Source organism: Triticum aestivum, chromosome 7B (genome assembly GCF_018294505.1).
Source record: "Triticum aestivum cultivar Chinese Spring chromosome 7B, IWGSC CS RefSeq v2.1, whole genome shotgun sequence".
Lineage (NCBI taxonomy): Eukaryota > Viridiplantae > Streptophyta > Magnoliopsida > Poales > Poaceae > Triticum > Triticum aestivum.
In genome coordinates this window covers 276,485,838-276,506,222 of record NC_057813.1, presented here as the reverse complement: position 1 = coordinate 276,506,222, position 20,385 = coordinate 276,485,838, and the positions used below count along the sequence as shown (strand labels likewise).

Sequence of the window (20,385 nt, the reverse complement as noted above, 5' to 3'; positions counted from 1 at the left end):
ATGCTTTTGTGTAAGAATTGGTGGTTGAGGTGTAGTGATTTGTTGCAAGCAAACCAATGAATCAGACGTGGGCTTCTTATTGTACCACTGAAGTTGGTGGAAAGCTATGCTCTCAATCAGCAGAAAAGCTTCATCAAGTGTCTTGTTTGTAATAGCTCCACCCGCTGCCATATCGACATAAGCTCGAGTGTTCGAAGTCAATCCTCTATAGAATATCTGCAACTCTAACCATCTCTCGAGCCCATGATTAGGACATCTCCTGAATAAGGCTTTGTATCTCTCCCAAGCATCATTCAAGCTCTCGCCTTCACGCTGAATGAAATTGAAGATCTCATCTCGAATTGCGGACTGCTTGTGTAGTGGGAAATATTTAACCAAGAAAGCTCGCTATATCTCATTCCAACTGTATGACCTTGATGGCAAGGATCGATACCAAGCACGAGCATCATCGCGGAGGGAGAATGTGAACAACCTGCACATGATTGCATCTTGAGGAACTCCATGGTACTTGACTGTATCTGAATACTCCATGACTCGGTGTAAGTGCTCATAAGGATCCTCAGTAGGCAGTCCTCCAAACTGTTGTTGTTGAACCAAAGCAATAAGACCAGGCTTCATCTCAAAATTCTCTACCTCAATAGTTGGCCAAACCGGTCCTGTGATATAACATTGACTACTTGGCATCCAAAGATCACGAAGCAATGCCATATCTTAACCAAGTGTAACTATAGAATAACCTGCAAAGATTTATGATTCCCTACACACACTCATAAACAGTAAACACTAGTCAGAAGGTTAGTATCCTAATAAGCCGAAGAAACAATGGGGGAAAATAGAAGAAAAATACTGAAGATGAAATACACGACGAATTGAACAAGGAACTAAAGTAAATCTAGTCTATAGCCTAACACGGTCACTCGACGCTAGTCCCCGGCAACGGTGCCAAAATGATCAATTGAAAGTATAGCGGGGTTTTTACGCCCCAAACTACGGATGTCGTGTTCTCCTCAGGGACTAGGCAAATCGATGATCGTGCTTGGCTAAAGCTAGGTAACACAATTCAGATTATGAAAGCAAGAAAATAAACCTACACTAAACAAGGTTGTTCCCAATGATCATCGACAAAGAAAATACAAAGAGCACAGGGAGACTCAGATTTTACTCATTGTCTTTTTGGTAGTTCCGTAATGCTTGAGAAATTAAAACACTAACACAGACAAACATCAATGACAAACAGGAGTCAACAAGACATGAACACATATAACTATTAACATGCAAAAGAGAGAAGAAACAAGATTGTATGACAGGGACAAATATATATCATAACACAAACATATATATTTTCACATGGACATAGTTAAACGCAGGAGCTATAGTACATACATAACCACACATACGGGCACAAGGTACTACACCAAGGTTCAGGTTACACGAGTGACAATACAAACGGAATTACACAAGCCACTAAACTAGTACTCGCAGATCAACAGAATAGTACTAAAAAACAACTAAAAAACAAGAAGTAGAATTAACTAGTACAGGAAGCAGGTACTCTTAGAATCTGAACATTACAAAGTTTTAAACATCTTGCCCTACAGAAAATTCAGAGACTATAAAGAGGGAGAAAGAGAGATAGTAGCAGTAGCAACAAGACAGAGAGGAGAGGCACGCAGGGGATCAGACTCCCCTGTGATGGTGTCTTGTCAGGGGCGTGAGAAGCGGCAGCAACTTGGGTTCAGAAAAGAAGCGAAGCAGCAGCAATTTGGGTGTGGGAGGAGGAGCAGCAACAGGAGTTTCAGTGAAGAGAAAGAGCAGTAACAACGTTTGGGAGATGGAGCAGTAGCATGAGATTGAGAGAAGGGAAGAGCAGCAGCAGTAGGGTTTGGGGTTCAGGGAAGAAGATGCATCAGTAGAGTTTGGGGGAAGAAGGGAGCAGCAGCAGTTCTGTGGAGAAGAGAGCAGCAGCAGCGGGGGCATGGAGAGGAGGAACAGAGGAGACTAGAGGGCAGAGGGAGGTGGATGGAGTGGCTCTGGTGGAGCTGGTGGTGCGCGATGGATGGATGGCTGCGGCGGTGGAGTGGAGTGGTGCTGGTGGTGCATGGTGGAGGTGCTGGGTGGCATGGCGCTGATGGATGGAGGTGATGGTGGAGTGGTGGATGGAGATGGGTGATGAGGTGGGAGGCGCACCACCACGCCGGCCTGGCCGTGGCAGCAGCCGGAGGTGGAGAAGGAGGGTGAGGGAGATGGAGATGCCAGGCCTAGTCGCAATGGAGATGCGGCTAGGGATTTTGATCCTCTCCCAGATCTGCATTTTTGCACTTTTGCCCTCCTTCTCTTCTTTAGCCTCAAGTAGATCCCTTTCTTCTTTAGTTTTGTCCCTCCATTTCTTTAATTCTTCATACTCGAGTCCCCCCTTCTCTTCTATTGGCCCTCGGTCTTGTATCCTCTTTCTTTGTAGACAAGATCTTCAAGATTATAGTGCCTTATCGCACTTTTCTGCAAAATAAACAAATGACAAGTAAATGATCTTTTATATGATTTTCATTCAAATATATCACAACTCATAGCAAGAATGGATGGATATATCACGATAGATGCTAAATTTGAGTGCCAAATTATATATATGAAATGCACTTATCAGATCTCAAAAGCAGTGTTGGACTCTGGTCTCTTTCCTCCCGTCTGAGGTCTTTTACCATCAGCCATTTTCTTCACATGAGGATTTTGAACAATGGATGTTTCTGAGGAAGTATGCAATTTATCTTCAAGGCTCGCTGAAAACGAGTTAAGTTGATGAGAACCTAGTGATTCAGCAACAAACATTTTGTACCTGGGAATAGAGTATAGGTGCGAAGAATTTGGAGAGGTCATGTGTTCTTAGAAATTTTTCAAAAGAATCAAGTTTGAGGAATTTGACCATGGGTGTCTTTTGGAATTTCACTAAGCATTCTTGACTTAGGTTGCAAAGTTGTATAGATTAGAAAATCCACACAACTGAGGAATCCTGAAGAAAAACACAGCTTAGAGAAACAAATCAAGGTACTGATGTAAGTAGGTGTTTATGGATTGGAAAGTTGAAGAATAAACACCTTTTTGAAGGTTTTGTGGAAATCATGAGAATCAAAGTAGGCGGTAAAATTAGATTTTATTTACCCTGGACGAAGAGCACGACGAATTATGAGTGGAGTTGGAGAAGTTCGTCTGTTCAGATCTCCCACGCCCTAACTTGGCAGCAAGAGACAGCTACGGCGGCGGCGGAGTGAAGATTTCCGTGGCCGGCGCGAGTACGACCGCGACGAGGTCGAGGTAGTGAAACTCTTCCTTACCAGCGACGATGGAGAGTAGCACCGACGCTAGGTCTAAAAGCTCGAGCGGGGAGAGTAGCAGTCGAGCGGAGTAAATAGGTCTGAGGAAGGGGAGGGGTATTTATAGCCACGGTGAAAAACTGCCCGTTTGAAGAATTTGGACGAACATGCCCCTGACCCTTACTCTTCTAACGACATGTGTCAACCACATACAGAGAGGTGGACATTGTGGTAGATCGTGGGTGAGTAGTTTAATCCGTCGTGGGATGCAAAACGGTTTGAGCGGCAAAAGTTGAAAATTTAGATATGGAAATTTTAATGTTTCATTCGCAAATTCTTCATCTAAGAAGGACACAGTGAAGATTTTGAACGTATTCCAAATAGAATGCAGATGAAGAATTTGTGAACAGACTGGGTTGACTTGAAAGGATCGAGAAGAGGTGTCTATAGGGCGGTGATTAGACCCTCAACAAATAAAGGTGGCAGTTTTTAAGTTTTTCAAGTTGAGGTGGTAGATTAGCACAATTTCAAGCATACACAATACATTTCAAGCAAGCATGCAAAGAGTCTATGAGCAGCGGAAAGTAAAGCATGCAACTTGCAAGAAAGTAAAGGGATGGGATTGGAGTGTGCAAACGTAGTTGGAGACATGGAGATTTTTGGCGTGGTTCCAATAGGTGGTGCTATCGTACATCCATGTTGGTGGAGACTTCAACCCACGAAGGTTAACGGTTGCGCGAGTCCACAAAGGGCTCCACCCACGAAGGGTCCATGAAGAAGCAACCTTGTCTATCCCACCATGGCCATCGCCCACTGTAAGTGCATCTAGTGCCCCTTAGTGATTTTGGTGTATTGAAGACTTATAGGTTAAGGGACTAATATGTTTGTGAGTGTACACAGGCTCTATAAGTCGATGAGGAGTTTGATATTTACAGTGAAAGTCGGCCCCTAAAAATGAATGTCTTCGGCTGAAGACTTTTGTTCTCCTAAAGACTTTGAAAGTGAAGAAATTGGTGTGACCTTGAAGACTTGGATATTCATGCGAGGATTATGAAGCATGAAGACTTTTGTTTTCGTAGTTTCATTTTCTCTTTCTTGAGTCATAGGAAACACCGTACTGTTAAAGGGGGTCGAGGTAATACTAAGGAAACTGATTTCCAAGTGATGCTCATCTCAAAATCGTACACCTACCCAATTCTTCGAGTGAAGCCATTGGAAATCTCATATCAATTCAGTCAATTTCTTTAGTGAAAGAGACAAAGATCTTCTAGTCTTTGAAGAATTTGTTCTGACTGAGGAGTTAGGAATTCGCCAGTGCGAATTGACTACACAGTGAGGAACATGATAGCCCTGAGGAATTACAACCTCAAATCCGACCATTGTTGTGCAATGCGCCAGCTATCCAAAATATCCTACCACCTAACGGTCATATGCTTGAAGGGCATTTATTTTTTATCATGTTGGGCTGCTCCCTAGGCTATAAATAGCCGCCCCCTACACCCACTAGCTGGTTGGCTGCTCCAAGAGAAACTGACACTTGTCAATTGAGAGCATCCCATCCTCCGAGGACTTTGAGCCAAAATCATCAAGTTAAGAAAACCCAAATCCCAAAATCCAAACCTACAAACCCAAAGTGATTGAGCATCACTGAAGAGATTGTTCCTGTGTGGAACCGGCACTTGTTACCTTTGAGGACTGTGTATCCTCTAGACGGTTAGGCATCATGGTCTGAGCATCCAAGAGGAATTGTGGATTTCTGAGTGACCAAGTCTGTGAAGGTTTGGAAGTCACCTGTGAAGACTTACCACGAGTGTTGGACGAGGTCTGTGTGATCTTAGCTCAAGGAAAATACGATGAGGACTGTGTGTCCTCGAGTTTAAATACTCAGCCGATCCAACCAGACGTACAAGTACCACAGCTGTTGGAACTAGTCTACCAAATCATTGTCTTCACCAAGCCTACTGGTTCTATTTCCTCAACTCTTTCATTTCCTCATTCATGCGTTGATGAACCTAATCATTACTGTTTGAAGACTTTGACTGAAGACTTTCTCTAATTCCTCAATCCTATTTCTGCAGTCACTTTGTCTTCATCCTGCCTATCCTGTGTTTACACTTTCTATACTCTGTGTTTGTCTTTCATTTCATCATGATGACTATGTTGTTTCTCTCTTATGCTTATATCTGAGTACTTATTCCGCTGCTTATTGTTCGTGACTTAGGAATTTCATCACCTTGAAATTCCTCAGGGACGAATTTGTAAAAATCGCCTATTCACCCCCCTCTAGTCGACGTAACGCACTTTCAATTGGTATCAGAGCGAAGTACTCCCTTGTTCTATGTGATTTTGGTTAACTACCTGAAGTTTTAGTTATGTCGACTGCAAGTATGATCAAGGTCTCGGTTGCGTGTCCTATCTTTGATGGGACGGACTACCCCTACTAAAAGAACAAGATGCGCATGCATCTTGAGGCAATTGATAATGATCTCTAGTATGTTGTGGAAAATGGCGTTCCCTCAGTCACTTCGTTTGTGAATGCTGCTGATGTGAAGAGATTCAAGCAACTCGATTCTCAAGCGAAGAATCATATGTGGCCATCTGAGCAAAGGACAGTACGGCAGAGTGAGTGCCCTGGAAATTGCCAAGTTGATTTGGGACAGGCTGTCCAAGGTCAACGAAGGAGTCTCAACTCAACGTCACTCCTGAGTTGATGTTGTTCGCAATATCTTCAACCGCTTCAAAAGACTCGACAATGAAAACGTTCGGCAAACCTTCGATCGCCTCACTGACATCTCAAATGAGCTTCAAGCACTTGGTGCCACTGATATCACCGACCGTGGGGTGGTGAAGAAATTGCTAAGATCACTTGATTCCTCATTCGATACTCTTGCACTGATGATTCAAGAGTGAGCTGATTGAAAGTCACTAGATCCCGCTGATATCCTTGAGAGGCTAAACACTCATGAGTTCCAGCTTGCTGAGAAGAGAGATCTCTATGGACCGAGCTACGGAAGATCACACGCACTGAAGGCCAAGGCAGTCTATGAGTCCTAAGCTGAAGATTCTGGTAGCAGCCTTAGTGATCCTGAAGAACTAAGCCAGGAGCTAGCAATGCTCGTGAGGAAATTCCAGAAGTTCTCGCGTTGCGGTCGCTTTGGAAAGTCTTCAAGAAAGGATGATTCCTCGTCTCGTGACTACAAAAAGAGAACTTGCCACAAATGCAAGAAACCCGGTCACTACATGTCTGGTTGTCCTCTGTGGGAAAAGGAATCAAAGAAGAAGAAGTACGAAGATGACGATTCTGATGACTCAAAGAAGAAGAAGAAATCTTCAAAATCTTCATCATCAAAATCTTCAAAGTCTTCATCTCACAAGAAGAGCAGTTCCAAGAAGGCACGGGCATTCATTGGCAAGGAAATGGACTCTGAAGCTAAATCTGAGGACAATGTGGAAGAGGAGGAATCTGAGGAATTAGACTCTGGTGTGGCAAGCCTAGCCCTCGGAACTGCTTACGTCAGCAAGTCCATCTTCAACACTGAAGAAAATGACCTCCCCAACTCTGTTGACAAGAGCGTCGATGACTATGCTCCCACCTACTGCTTCATGGCAAAAGGTGCCAAGGTACTCAAACATTTCCCCTCTTACTATAGTGAGGATGAATCTGATGACAATCTTAAGCCTAGCTTTTCCAAAACTTGCTAAAATTGCTGTTAAACAACAGAAGGCTTTAGAAAAGATTCAAAATCTACTAGACAGAAGCGATGACCTGTTGGGTGAGGAACTGAATTGAACCAAGACTCTGACAGATAATCTTCAGAGACTCCAAACTCGGTTTGACAACCTTCAAAATCATCATAACACTTTCTTAACTGATCATGAGAAGCTTTCTTATGAATTTCTTCAGAGAAAGCAAGATCTTGAGAAGTTAAGAGTGAGTTATGAAGATCTTCAGAGGGAAAACGATTCATTGCTTGCTCAACAGATCAGTTCCCCTCAGGAAGAATTTATTCCACCATGTCTAAAATGCATTGAGCGTGAATCTGCTAATTCATCACCTGAATGTTCAAATGCTTCTATTGCTGCAAATTCTTCAACTGTCTCTGTAGTAACAAATTCCTCATCCAAGGATACCACATGTATCACTAACGATAATGCAGGGCTGAAGGAATTGTATGTGATAGGCATTTACAAAAGCCTCAAAGGGCATCAGACTCTATGTGATGTGCTCAAAAAGCAGATCTTGAACAGGAACCCTAGGAAAGAGGGTATTTCCTTTGAGAGAAAACTCAATGCTGATGGAACCTACTGTAAACCTGAGCAGTATCCCAAAACCTCAAGGGTTGCTACAAAAGAACCTCCTGTAGATCCATGCACTCTATCTAGCTTTACTTGTGATTCTTCATATTCCTCTGATGAGTCATTTGACACCAACTATAAACTGTTTAAGAGTCAGAATGGTGAATTATTTGCTTGATATGTTGGAACTAACTGCAGGAACGGTCCCCCTATGAAGAAAATCTGGGTTCCTAAAAGGTGCCTTGAAAATCTTCAGGTGAATGTCATCATGACACCACCCATGAAGAATAGGAACCCCAGATCAAAATCTTCATATGGATCCAAGTCCTCATATGGACCAAATTCTTCATAAGGATCAAATTCCTCACGTGGATCAAAATCCTCATATGAACATCATCGTGCTAACACTTCTGTTTCGCAGGGAAAGTCTAAGGGCCATGAATATGTGCATTATTCTTCAAACCATTATGTTCATATGTCCTCGAAGAATTTCTCTGCTTATTCATATGCTTATCCTAACCACTCTTCTGTGAACCAAAGAGCACTGGCTTCAATGCCATCTTTTTCTTATGGAGCTCACAGAATGATGAATTCTTTGCCACCCCTCCAGATGTGGGTGGTGAAGAAAAAGAACTAATCTCTTATGCAGGGTCAGGTCTCCAGACGAACTTAATCGTCTGAAGAAATTGCTGGAGACCTGAATGTGCTTGAATGGACGCAAGCTAATCATGCAGATATGAACCACTCATTTCTCACGTCCTCATATTACTATATCTATTATTGTTGATGAAATTGATATCATATTCTTCACTGATGAAGTATATGGGTTCGTAAGTTGCACTAATTCATCTGCAGGATGAACAACCTAAAGCTACTGAGTGGGTCCTCGACAGTGGATGTACAAACCACATGACTGGTGATAGGAACTTGTTGATGGACACTGATTTATCACCATATCATCTGAAGCATATCACCTATGCTGACAAAGGCAAAAGCAAGGTATTGGGTCTAGGTAAGGTTGCGATCTCAAAGGATAGACACATGGACGAAGTCATGCTTGTCGAGTCCTTAGGATTCAACCTCATGTCTGTCTGCTTTGTGATCTTGATATGGTTGTTGTCTTTGGCAAATATCGTTGCATTGTGCTGATGGAATATGACAATTCAAAGTCTTCGAAGGCTTTAGGAAAGGAGACTTGTATATTGTTGATTTCTCTGTAGGATCACAGCCTGCCACATGTCTATTTGAAAAAGCTTTAGAATGCTGGCTATGGCATCGACAACTTGGTCATGCTGGGATGAGGAACTTGCATACACTCGTGAAGAAGAAGCATGTCATTGGTATCGAGGGTGTCAAATTCCTCAAAGATCATCTTTGTGGGGCTTGTGAGGCTAGAAAGATCACCAGAGCCAAGCATCCCTCGAAGACTATCATGACCACTTCTCGTCCCTTTGAATTACTTCGTATGGATCTCTTTGGCCCTACTCATTATGCCACGTTCTCTAGTTCTGCATCTTTATATGGCTTTGTCATAGTTGATGACTATTCTCGTTACACATGGGTGCATATCACACTTACAAAAATGAAGTGCAGGAAGTCTTCAGAAGATTTTCCTCAAGAGCTTCTACTAACTTTGGTGTGAAGATCAAGCATATCAGGAGTGATAATGGAACAGAGTTCAAGAACACTAGCCTCGATGATTATCTTGATATACTTGGTATTACTCATGATTTATCTGCTCCTTATACTCCTCAGTAGAACAGCGTCGTGGAGTGCAAGAACAGAACTCTTGTTGAGATGGCCCACACCATGCTTGATGAATACAAGACACCTCAGCGCCTTTGGCCTGAAGCAATTGATACTACATGCCACATCATCAACAGGGTATATCTTCACAAATTCTTCAAAAAGGCCTCATATGAACTCCTCACTGACAAGAAACCCAATGTAAGTTATTTCAAAGTCTTCGGTGCTAAATGCTGCATTAGAGATCCTCACCGTCACTCTAAATTTGCACCGAAAGCACATGAGGGTTTTATGCTTGGTTACGAAAAGGACTTGCACACCAACAGAGTCTTCAACATCAATCTTCACAAGATTGTTGAAATTGTAGATGTGCGGTTCGATGAAACTAATGGCTCGGAAAGAGAGCACCTACCTCCTGTGCTAGATGAAATGTCACCTGAGGAATCCATCAAGTTCAAAGCTACTGAGGATATCATCCCTACCGAAGAATCTGTTGAAGAAGTCATTCTGTACCGTGAAGAAAATCACACTAGTGCTATTGAAGAAACTAGTCCTAAAGAAATTGATGGGCCTAAGCAAAGTTGTCAACCCGCACATCCTCGTGTTGCAAACGAAGTGCAGATCGAGAAGATCATCAATGACATCAATGCACCAGGTCCTCTCACGCGCTCAAAAGCTTCACATTTATCTAACTTTTGTGGGCATTTTGCATTTGTCTCTATCACAGAGCCCACAAAAGTTGATGAAGCATTCATGAAATCTGAGTGGATTCAAGCTATGCAAGATGAATTGCATCAATTCGAGCTCAACAATGTGTGGGAGCTTGTCAAGCGACCAGACCCACGCAAGCACAACATCATCGGTACCAAATGGATCTACCGCAACAAACAAGATGAAAATGGCCTTGTGGTGAGGAATAAGGCTCGTCTTGTAGCTCGAGGCTACACACAGGTTGAAGGAATTGATTTCCATGAAACTTTTGCACATATTGCTAGACTTGAGGCTATTCGCATATTGCTTGCCTACGCTAACCATCATAATATCATCTTACATCAAATGGATGTGGAAAGTGCATTCCTCAATGTTAAGCTTGAGGAAGAAGTATATGTTGCTCAACCACCAGGTTTTGAGGATCCAAAATTTCCAGATCACGTCTACAGACTCAACAAGGCCCTCTATGGCCTCAAGCAAGCACCTCGGGTGTGGTATGACACACTGAAGGAATTCTTCATGAAGAAAGGCTTCAAACCCGATTCACTTGACCCAACTCTTTTCACCAAAGCATATGATGATGAATTATTTGTGTGCCAAATATGTGTTGATGATATTATCTTTGGTTTACTAACCAACATTACAGTGACGAATTTGCCTATATGATGAGTGAAGAATATCATATGTCTATGATGGGAGAACTGAAATACTTCTTAGGTCTTCAAATTTGTCAACAATACAATGGCATATTCATATCTCAGGAGAAATACCTCAAGGATGTGTTGAGGAAATTCGGCATGCAAGATTGTAAAGGCGTCAAAATCCCTATGCCCACAAATGGCCATCTATGGACTGATGAAAATGGTAAAGACTTTGATCAAAAGGTATACCGCTCCATGATTGGCTCTTTATTGTACCTATGTGCATCTAGGCCGGATATTATGCTTAGTGTTTGCATGTTTGCCCGATTTCAAGCTACACCGAAGGAATCACACCATAAGGCTGTGAAGCATATTCTTCCAATGTTGAAGCAGAATGGCTGGGAGCCAAAGTCAGATTCGTCAAAATGGCGAAGAAATTCACTTCCAATGTTGTTGATCATGTGCACATTGAAGTTACTCCGGCTGAAGCATCTGCATAGCCGACTGAAGAACATGTCAGCACCGCTGATGAAAATCAGGATGCTGATGAAACTGCTAGCACTAGGGCTGATGAAGCAATTCCAGCCACTGAAGAAACTGCCATGGCAACCACTAGTGTTGCACCTGAAGAACAAGTTAGGCCAGCTGAAGCATCTGTCGCTGCACCTGAAGAAGCGGACCAAGACAGGACATCTACATCAGTTGTGCCCGAAGAAGTTGATCCAATTTCCTCTGCTCCTCACGCGTCAACGCCAACACCAAGTCAAGTTCTTCCTTCTGCTCTAGAAGTGAAGAAAACAAAGGCTGCAGAGCGAGCTGCTCTGAAGAAAAGGAAATCATCAGCTTCCTCAGAATCTTCTGCTCTCAAGAAGGCAAAGATTTTGACAAGCTCACTTGAGAATCCCATTGATGTTGTTCCTCTCTCAAGCATGCCATCAAAGGAGATTATTCCTTTTGGTGAAGATTATGAGATTTCGGATGAATCTGATGAAGAAAATCCCTCTGTTGCTTCCATAGAGCAGATGGATGAGGAAATTGAAGTGGACGCTATCACTTCAACTCCCCAGGTATCATCGCCAATGCCTCAGTTCACAGGTGAAGAGGCAGGCGTTGAAGAAATGGAAGAAGATGAAGATGTGAACATTGGGAGCACCACACCTGTGATGAACGATGACTTTTGGGATAGTCAACACCCCAACTCTCCTCTGTTCACACCGCTTCAACAAACTCCTCAGTCCCCAATACCAACTGAAGTTCAGATGGGCTCTGATGAATTTCATACTACCCCTTCCATTCCTGAAGATATTCCAGCCACTAGTGCCCATGACAAAGCTGCTGAAGAAATGGAGGCCCAGGCTACTACAGAAGTAGAAGCTGAAATTCCTCAGCCTGCGGCTCCAGAGATTGAGGTTCCTGAGGTTGTGCTGCAACTGACTGATACTCCTCAGCCAAAGACGAAGAATCCATTCTCAAAGACACCAAAATTCAAGGTTGATGACTTCTTCAATGAGCATGCGTTCTTCACCAACTACAATCCTTATGACTCTGCTCGTCTGAGAAGGAAGCGTTTCTGGACTGCCAGCCAAGCAAATTTTTATTCTTCACTGCTTTTCAATAAAGACAAAGTCTTCGATTGTGCGCATATTCCTCAAGTGGACAGGGAATCAATGTCGTGCTTCACTCCAGTCCTCAGTGCTCTTCATAACACTGGGTTGCTTAACTTCTTCACAGACATATGCGACTGGAATGAAGAACTCATTCTTCAGTTCTATACGATGCTGCACATCACTGGCAATGTTGAAGATGTGAACTCTTGGGTGTTGGACTGGATGACAGAAAATACTCACTTTAAAGAATTGGCCTCTGAATTGCTTCATGCCCTGCATGTCAGTCCTCCCCCTGAAGGTGCGCGTCTTATCTACAATGAAACTGAATTGTCTGATCACTTCATGCAAGTTTTGATGAAGCCATTGATGCCTGGTCAAGCCTCAAGGACAAAGTTCCTTGTGAAGGAATTGCAATATGTTCCTCGGACTGTCTATCGCATTCTGATCAAGACACTGAGTCCAATCAAAGGCCACAATTCGAATGATGCAGAAGTTGTTGGCATCATGAAGAATCTTCTATTCAATATTATGCATGGTATTCCAGTGAACTACCATGACTTCTTCATGAGGACTCTGGCGAATGTTGCATTTTCTCCCTTTGAATTGAAGCCTTACGCTCCCTAGATTATGAGATTCCTCAGATCAAGGTCTTCAATAAACTACAAGGCTGACACACTCAACCATGGCAGCTACTTCCCCCTATTGAAGTCCTTAAGCAGACATTTTCCTTAGCTGATGAAAAGGGCAGGGCCACTGCAATTGTTGATGAGGGCATTCGTCCATTGGATGGACAGTTCTGCAAAGCTGCCTCATACTCCACCAATGATGACTCTACCACTCATGATTCTGCCGCCAATGCCTCAAAGCAAAGTCCTCAAGCCACAGCTCCAAGGGTGATGACTAATCATGAGCTTCTCCTCAGTCTTCATTAGAAGGTTGATCGCAATCATAAATGGGTCAAGCGTCAGTTTGGTTCAATTATTCACAACATTACTGCTACATACAATTCAGTGAAGAAGAACCAATACTACCTCCAAGAAATCTTTGATCGCACCTGGGCTGTTCTGACTCATATCTACGGTGATGAAGAACTCAAGAAGATGGGCTTCAAGTAGGACTTCCGCTGGTCTAAGCCTCCGGCGAAGAAATTCAAGAAGGTTGAAGTTCCTCCTTTGGTGCCCAGCTCATATTCTTCATCGCACGAGACCAGTGAAAATGAAGACTTGGACGACACTGCGGCAGGCCCTACTCCAACAACAGACCCAACAACACTGGCGCTCCTCCATCAATCTAATGATGATATTCTTCAGGGGTGTTAGTCCTCTCTTTTCGTCCCTTTTGGTCATTTGATGACAAAGGGGGAGAAATTTGAGTTAGTCTTCAAGCGGGTCTATCTATATGGGCATTTTTTTGAAGTGTTTGTTGATTGAGTTGTAAAATTAAGTCTGGTGGTGACCTGGTACTTTTTCTTTGTTTTTCTGCATGCTATTTCCTCATATATGTTATGCACGCATGCTGAATTACATCAGTCACCATATTGCATCATGCATTTCAAATTCCTTATTCGATATGTTAAATGCGTGTATGAATTACAAGATATAGGGGGAGATCTTCATGATTCTACTCTTCAAATGTGCATTGCTTCAAAAGCAAATTCCTCATTATGCACATCTTCAGGGGGGGGGGGTTCTTCTATATCTTGCAATCAAATTCCTCAATATTGAGCACTTTCATTTCATATGTTTATCCCCGTTGAAAACTTAACCTATATTGTCATCAATCACCAAAAGGGGGGAGATTGTAAGTGCATCTACTGCCCCTTAGTGATTTTGGTGTATTGAAGACTTATAGGTTAAGGGACTAATATGTTTGTGAGTGTACACAGGCTCTATAAGTCGATGAGGAGTTTGATATTTACAGTGAAAGTCGACCCCTAAAAATGAATGACTTCGGCTGAAGACTTTGGTTCTGCAGAAGACTTTGAAATTGAAGAAATTGGTGTGACCTTGAAGACTTGGATATTCATGCGAGGATTTTGAAGCATTAAGACTTTTGTTTTCGCAGTTTCATTTTGTCTTTCTTGAGTCATAGGAAACACCTTACTGTTAAAGGGGGTCGAGGTAATACTAAGGAAACTGATTTCCATGTGATGCTCATCTCAAAATCCTACACCTACCCAATCCTTCGAGTGAAGCCATTGGAAATCTCATATCGGTTCAGTCAATTTGTTCAGTGACAGGGACGAAGTTCTTCTGGTCTCTGAGGAATTTGTTCTGACCGAGGAGTTAGGAATTCGTCAGTGTAAATTGCCTACACAGTGAGGAACATGATATCCCTGAGGAATTAGAACCTCAAATCCGACCGTTGATGTGCTACGCGCCAGCTGTTCAAAATATCCTACCACCTAATGGTCATATCCTTGAAGGGCATTTATGTCCTATCATGTCGGGCTGCTCCCTAGGCTATAAATAGCCGCCCCCTACAACCACTAGCTGGTTGGCTACTCCGAGAGAAACTGAAACTTGTCAATTGAGAGCATCCCATCCTTCGAGGACTTTGAGCAAAAATCATCAAGTGAGGAAAACCCAAGTCCCAAAACCCAAACCTACAAACCCAAAGTGATTGAGCATCACTGAAGAGATTGTTCCTGTGTGGAACCGACGCTTGTTACCTTTGAGGATTGTGTATCCTCCAGACGGTTAGGCGTCATGGTTTGAGCATCCAAGAGGAATTGTGGATTGTCGAGTGACCAAGTCTGTGAAGGTTTGGAAGTCATCTATGAAGACTTACCACGAGTGTTGGGCGAGGTCTATGTGATCTTAGCTCAAGGATAATATGGTGAGGACTGTGTGTCCTCGAGTTTAAATACTTAGCCGCTCGAACTAGATGTACAACTGTCACAGCAATTGGAACTGGTCTACCAAATCATTGTCTTCACCAAGCCTACTGGTTCTATTTCCTCAACTCTTTCATTTCCTCATTCATGCATTGATGAACCTGATCATTACTGTTTGAAGACTTTCACTGAAGACTTTCTCTAATTACTCAATCTTATTTCTTCAGTCACATTGTCTTCATCCTGCCTATCCTATGTTTACGCTTTCTGTACTCTGTGCCTGCCTTTCATTTCATCATGATGACTATGTTGTTGCTCTGTTATGCTTATACCTGAGTACTTATTCCACTGCTTATTGTTCGTGACTTAGGAATTTCCTCACCTTGAAATTCCTTAGTGACGAATTTGTAGAAAATCGCCTATTCACCCCCCTCTAGTCGACGTAACACACTTTCACCCACGAAGGACATGCCTCACTAGGGTAGATCATCATGAAGTAGGTGATCTCCTTGCCCTTACAAACTCATTAGTTCAACTCCACAATCTTGACGGAGGCTCCCAAGTGACACCTAACCAATCTAGGAGACACCACTCTCCAAAAGGTAATAGATGGTGTGTTGGCGATGAACTCCTTGCTCTTGTGCTTCAAATGATAGTCTCCCAAACACTCAACTCTCTCACACAGATTTGGCTATGGTGGAAAGATGATTTGAGTGGAAAGAAACTTGGGGAAGTCTAGAGATCAAGATTCTTGTGGTTGGATTGGAATATCTTGGTCTCAACACATGAGTAGGTGGTTCTCTTTCAGAAAATGAATGCTGGAAGTGTAGGCACGTTCTGATGGCTCTCCTCACGAATGAAGAGTAGGTGGAGGGGTATATATAGCCTCCACACAAAATCTAACCATTACACACAGATTCAAAACTCGGTGAGACCGAATGGTGATACTCGGTCAAACCGATTCAGGTCAAAATATGAATGTTAGAGTTTTCGGTGGGACCGACAAGGTCAACTCGGTGGGATCGATGTGCAAGGGTTACGGTAAAACCTCAACTCGATTTAACCGATTACTCAAACTCAGTGGGACCAATTTTGGTAATAAGCAAACTAAGTATTTGTCAAGCAAACTCGGTGGGACCGACTGACCAAACTCGGTTAGACCGAAAATGTTGCAATAGATCACAAAGAATTTGCAAGCCCATCTCGGTGAGACCGAGATCCCATCGGTGAGACCGAACTGATTAGGGTTTGGCAGTGGTTGTATCAGATGAAACTCGATGGCGCCGGATAGATCAAATCAGTGGAGCCGAGTTTCACATTTAGGTTTAGGACATATGTGGATGTGAGAAAGTGGCTGAGGGTGTTGGAGCATATCACTAAGCACTTTGAGCAAGCAAGCCATTAAGCAACACCTCATCCCCTTTTAATAGTATTGGCTTTCCTATGGACTCAATGTGATCTTGGATCACTTAAATGGAAATGTAGAGTCTTGAGCTTGCCAATATTTGTCCTTAGCATCTTGAAGGGTTTCCAGATCCTCTTGTCCATGTCCATGCCACTCCAGTGTTGAACTTATCTGAAATGTACTAGCTAGAAGTATTAGTCCAACTAGAGATATGTTGACATTAATTACCAAAATCACCAATGGAGCACTTGTGCTTTCAATCTCCCCCTTTTTTGTAATTGATGACAACATACATGAAAGCTTTAGATAAAGATATAAGGAAATAGCAAGTAAAGCTTTGGCAAGACATGCAACATGCATTAGCTCCCCCTACATGTATGCAATCATGTGATGATGGATCATAAAAGTATGAGAATGCATAAACATGACAGAGCAAGCAATGAGTTACATGTGTCTTGGCTATATACATCAGAGCAAATGGTGTGTATACTAGAAATATATCTTCAAGTTCATGAGTCTCTCTTGCAAACAATATGTACACCAACAAGAGGTCTTCATGATCATGAGTGTGATGCATATACTTACCTTGTGGCCTTGAGCTAGCTTTGAAAGAGATGTACCTGTGTAAACAAGGTTAGATAACACAAGAACATCTACTAGACATAGCAAGAACAGGAGATCACAGGAATACCAAGACTGAGATGACATGTTGAGAGTGAGTACTAGGTACTCTATTTGGTTATTGACATGTCCCCAAGAATAAAGATATGCAATGAATTCCAAAGATTTTCTTCCCTTAGGAATAAGCTCTCTCCCCCTGAATCTGACATTGGATAATGGGAGAAGATAGGGAAAGCAAATCAGAGAAAACAAGAAAATAACCAGAGCAAGATAAATTATAACATATACTATCATGTCTTTCCCCTCTTGAAGACATGAGACAACTTTCCTCTCAAGAATAGGAGCATCAGGAGAAGCCTTAGGTGTGCGTTCTCTCTTATGTGATAAGCTTTGATGTGCTTTCTCTCCCCCTTTGACATCAATTTCCAAGAAAGGTCTTCTGGAGCATGATTCAAGTAGGATTGGTCCTTGAGTCACATCACAAAGCAACTTGTAATATATGATGCTGGTAGAGGACAAGTTTCATTGAGTGGAGCTGGGACAAATATGCAGGGTGCAAACGACAAAGTATTTTATCTCAGTATTGACATCGGTAGCACTGAGTTGTTATTTTCGGTGGCCCGAGATGGTACGATCCAGCCGAAGTAAACAAGTCGGTGAGGCCTAGTTCAATCCAGAGAGAAAAACACTTGTCACCTCAGCTCACTTAGGCAATTAAGATCTCACAAGGATGCACAAGGAATTAACTGAAGGATTTGCAATGAATTCGATGCGGGAAAATGTAGAAAATAACAGAGAAAAGAAAAGAAAGGAATCTAGATGAAGTTTTTTTTTGAAAGGGAACAAGCATGCAAGAGACAAATGCAAGAGCACAAAGAAACAACACAGAACTTCATCTAGAATTGGTCGGCGACAAAGTCACCTATGTTAGAGTATATTGACTTAGGAGTCAAGTGAAGACACTTGATCATAGGTCATACTCATCGTTTAAGCTCAAAATGGGGTTACTATTTTTCGTTTAAGCATTTTGATGTATTGTCATCTTGTTGAGTTGCCTTGACCCATGTCTTAGGGTAAAGCTTCTCTAGGATGGAATGACATACCTTGGGTGGTGGTGCTGAACTTGGTCAAGTAATCGAACTTCTGTAGGGTGCTCAAGTTGATGTAGATAATCAAGAGTTGGGATCACCACTTGTAGTTGAAGTTCATCTTCTACATGGGTTAGTCTTGCAAGGAAGAGCACTTGTGTATCTAAAGTGGCAATCATGAAAATTGATACGAATTGAAATTGAATTCCAATTGAAATTTGATATAAGGAATTTGTCAAAGGATATATTGAATGGATTTGTGCTTCCTTGTATTCATCCACCATTTTGTAGAGACTTGGAGATGTTGAGATTGCTTAGAATGTGATTGAGTTGCAATCTCATAGAGTTGGGTTCGTCCAAGTACCTACGAGGGTTAGATAGCATGCATGTAACACCCCGGATGTAACTTTCCATAATTGTAACTCCAACTCTTGCCAATTCCGGCTATGTGATATGATATTTCCTTCATGGTTGGGTTTTGTCTTCCGTTTTGCATTTTGTGCATGTCATGCATTTCATCTCATGTCATCATGTGCATCTCATTGGCATTCATGTTCGTCTCATGCATCCGGTCATTTTCCCCATTGTCCGTTTCGCCATCTGACACTCCCACATGCACCCGCTGCACCCCTCTAATCTTATTTCATGAGCGGGAGAAAAACATTCTCAGAATGGGTCAAGATTTGTCGAGTGGCTTTGGTACATCACCAATAGGCCGCCTGTCAAATTTCGTTCCATATGGAGGTCGTTTGATGCCCCCAACGGTTAACCGGGTAACCGCAAAAGCCTCTATTTCATTGCAGCCCAACACCCCTCCAAAACAGCCCACTAGCCCATCTAAATCCCCTCCATGCTCTTAGTCGTTGGATCACAATCATGTGGGCGAAAACGGGACCTCATTTGGACTGTCATATCTCCTCCAATTTAAAAATAGACCCTCTCCCCCGATTTTTGCGGATGAACCCTAGCCATCTCCTCCACCCCGCCGCCGGACGTGTCCGTGTTGGCCGGACACGCCCGCACCGCCGCCCGCGGCCACTCATGCGCCGCCACATGGCAGCCCCTGCTGGCCACCGCGCCGGTCGTCGAGCTCGCGTCCGGCCCCCGCGAGCCCATCTCCGCGCCGCCGCCTCCCGCGGGTCAACGCCTCCGCGCGCAGCTCGAGCCGAAGCTCTCTCCGCCGCCCGACGCCTCCTTGCTGGCGCGCCACCGCATCGTCATCACCGGATGCCACCACCGCCATCGCCGGCGCCACCCGTCCCTGCCGCACTGCTGTTCCGCCATCCGCAGCCGTCGACCCCGCTCCGGCCAGATCCGGTCGAGGAGCGACCGGATCCGGCTTCCCTGCATCCCCGGCGAGCTTCCCCATCTCCGGCCGCCCCTTCCTCCATTCTCCGACGAAGATCCGGCGAACTTCTCCAGCCAACCTTGGGAACCGTGCTCGAAAGCCCTAGATCTGAGAAGGTTGCCTACGTTTTTCTCCAAGTTCCCAACCTTGTGATACCATGTTCATCATGTCATATCTCCATGTTCATAAATCTGATTTGTGCATATCATATATCAAAATGTTCACCTTGTGATGCCCTTCGTGTTAGGGTCATTTGCTCATGTTACTGTCCATATTCATGCAATTATCCTCATTGCAGAAGTGTTATATGATGGTCTGCTGGAATTCAACATAACTAGCTGATTTGTCATTTTCATTGCATTTTGTGTGTGCATCCTATGAGTATGATGACTACATGTTTTAGGAGCATAATAATGCCATATTTATTGTGGTGCAATCTATATATTTTGATATGCCATGTAGTGAGTGCATCAAACTTGTGAAGTGGGCTACTTGCTGTTAATGTTCTGTCAATGCTGAATCTGTCATATCATGTTGCTATGTTTGCTTGATGCTACCAGTTAATCCATGCATAATCTGGAGATACTTAGTTGACATGTTTTGTTGTCCATGTCATTCTATATCATTTAATGCTATTTGAGGCCTTATATATTCCCTGTAGCGTATGTTTTGATTGCCATGAACATGCCTAGATGATGTTCCAGTTTTCTGTTAATTTCATAATGCCATGTTGTGAGCTTGTTATTAATTGATCCACGCCTCTTTTGGAGATGCTCCAATT

At 43.1% G+C, this 20,385-nt stretch overlaps 1 non-coding gene across 1 annotated transcript; it reads left to right on the top strand.

Annotated features, from left to right (window-relative positions):
- Positions 1–238: 238 nt before the first annotated feature.
- On the top strand, positions 239–349 carry LOC123163330 (small nucleolar RNA R71). Its single transcript, XR_006481849.1, has one exon. It is a non-coding gene; the product is annotated as a small nucleolar RNA R71 (small nucleolar RNA).
- The last annotated feature ends 20,036 nt before the right edge of the window (positions 350–20,385 follow it).